Source organism: Dipteris shenzhenensis, chromosome 11, assembly GCF_047967505.1.
Source record: "Dipteris shenzhenensis isolate YYH24624 ecotype China chromosome 11, Dip_SZ_1.0, whole genome shotgun sequence".
Taxonomy (NCBI): Eukaryota; Viridiplantae; Streptophyta; class Polypodiopsida; order Gleicheniales; family Dipteridaceae; genus Dipteris; species Dipteris shenzhenensis.
In genome coordinates, this window is record NC_141606.1 from 25,433,919 (window position 1) to 25,436,979 (window position 3,061).

Sequence of the window (3,061 nt, forward strand, 5' to 3'; positions counted from 1 at the left end):
TGGTCTAGTTAGAGAATGTTGCTCACTATAACTCAACTGAAGAAGGATGAGAACTCTCTGATCAAACTCATATTCTCACTCCTATATGATGGAGGATCCACTACAAATCAAGAACTTGGAATTCAACACCAAATTAAGTGAGAAAGAAATACTAAGTCACTCTAGATGAAAGGCCATTTAATTATGACCAATTTACACAAATGCTCCAAAATGTTTAACAAGTGATAATAGCCCCATTGTGGAGGATTTTAATTATTATTTTTTTGGGAAGAAAAAGTTTGTGTTATATTAGTATATCATCCTCATCAACATAAATATTTACATGTTCTTTGGTAGAGAACAATAAGCCCCCAAGGGGAGAGTTTCATCATCAAAACATTTCTGAGAAATAGTTTTGGAGTCAAAACAGTGGCAGCAGAATCAAAAGAGAGGAACATAGGAGTCATCTGTGTCATCTTTATTGTCATCATTGAAATAGTTAGAGTAGTTGAAGCTCTCTGAGTCCCCAGACCTGTTAGTGCCATCTGCCTAGGCTTCACAAGGTGAGTCTGGCTCCTTTTTAACAGTTGTGGAGAGTACCTGTTTAAGAAAATCAGTGATCTCAACAGAGATTTCAAAAGGTGTGGCATTGTTCATCCCAAAACAACTTTGAGTATGTTCTTGAGGTCTGCATTGAAGAGGGCAGCCTTTGCTTTGAAATTGTGTATCATTTCTATTATTTTCTTCTGGTCCTGTTTCGCTAGTTAACAAACAGTAGGTCAGCTTGCGATACAACTTGATTAAACTGGAGATTACTCTGGTTATCCATATAAACCAAAGTGCATGTGCTCTCAAGGGTGACCATGTGTCCTGTTTTGTCCTTACAGAGTCTCCTAGTAGAATGGCCTTCCAATTTATTGGCTCCCCTGTCTCCAATTGGACTATTTTCCAAACCTTTCTAGCCACAGGACAAGCAAAAAAGAGATGGAAAATATCCTCATTGGTAGAGGGGCAGTCCAGTAGCTCAGTAGATGACTCTGAGAAGCACAATGGGGATGAAAGCGGGTAGCAATGAAGACAGATACATTGGATTTGGAAAGGGAGATGCTCATTTTATTGAAGATGGCAATGCATCTCCTTCGAGTCTCCAACCAAGCGTGTGGTGCATAAAAAGCCAAAACAATGGGCATGGCCTAAAAGATATGGACTCAATTGCCCTTGGTGCACTATCTGCGAGACGATAACCTGATGAATGCACTACAATGCGTGTAGGGCACCTTTACTTGTGTCCCCTGCCATTCAGATCCTGCCTATTGCTTTGGCTTTAGCCGCGGCCCGTACCCCAGCTCCCATGGGTGATGGTCATCGTAACCTTCCTCGAAAATGGACTTCTAATGTCAAGGATTCTAGCCGAATTGTATGCTACTACTACGGTGTTATTGAACACCGTAAATGATGAGTGAACTATTTAAACAGCAACACGTCAAGAAGAAGCAAATGCACATGCAAATAGTTGCAACCTCTTCCGTTGCACCTCAGCTTAATGTTGTGCATATTGAGACTCTTTTCGATTTGGATGATGGAAGTTTCGATGATGCTAGTACCGTTAATGTCGTGATAAGGGCGATTAACATTCCACTAGGTCTTGCACAGCAAAAGGGCATCCTATCCAAGAAGCAAAAGCACAATACGACTGGAAGGTCCAAGAACAAGTTCGACACCATGGTGTTGTAGTGGGTCGAAGAACTCAAGCCTCCGGTTGGCCCGCTTCTAGCTCTCACACAACGAATGATGAAAAGTCACTTCTTGACGAAAAGCAAGTACTCCCTCAGGGTGGGTTGAGTTACCCGCAGCATGCAATGGTAAGCCCTAGTACGGGTGATGAGTCGACATTCGACACCGATTTGGATATTTGGGATGAGTTGAAGGAGCTTAACATCAACATGTCTACAAAGAAACTTTGTGCCTTCCTTCCACTAGCAACTCTGCAAACAACTTCTTCCTCTACAAGAGTTGACTACACCAATCCCAAAGGATAATACCCTAGATAGGAAAGTTCCCATATTTTGTGATGTAGGGACAATGGGTGCTAGGCCACATGTTTGTGCCACCTAGCCCAGCCTGTACACAGAAGCGTATGATGAAACATAGTAGTAATCATGACAACATCGTGAGGCCAAACAATCATAGGCGTTCTGCTCAATGGTGGCTCCCATGTCAATACAATGTCCGCTCCATGTGTCGACGATTGGGATTCTTTGGGTAGGAGCCAACCCCATTTGTGGTTAGAATGATGGACGAACGGCACTGATGATCCTTCTATGTAATGTACCCATCACAGTTATGCATGTGTGTGTGTGTATGTGCAGGGGTGCATGTTTTCACCACACACAAAAAAGTGTGTGTGCACATGCGTGTGCGTGTGCATGTGCATGTGTGTGCATGTGCGTGTGCATGTGCATGTGCGTGTGCATGTGCATGTGCATGTGCGTGTGTGTGACTACACCAAGAGTTGACCAATGGGTGCTAGGCCACATGTTTGTGCCACCTAGCCCAGCCTGTACACAGAAGCGTATGATGAAACATAGTAGTAATCATGACAACATCGTGAGGCCAAGCAATCATAGGCGTTCTGCTCAATGGTGGCTCCCATGTCAATACAATGTTCGCTCCATGTGTCGACGGTTGGGATTCTTTGGGTAGGAGCCAACCCCATTTGTGGTTAGAATGATGGATGAACGGCACCGATGATCCTTCTCTGTAATGTACCCATCACAGTTATGCATGTGTGTGTGTATGTGCGCGGGTGCGTGTTTTTACCACACAAAAAAGTGTGTGCGTGTGCGTGTGCGTGTGCGTGTGCGTGTGCATGTGTGTGTGTGTACGTGTGCGTGTGCGTGTGCATGTGCATGTGCATGTGTGTGTGTGTGCAGGTGTGTGTGTGTGTGCGTGCACACACACACACACAGACATATATATATATATATGTCTATCTATCTATCTATCTATCTATGTGTACATATATATGTATGTATGTATGTATATATATATATAGATATACATATACATATACATATACATA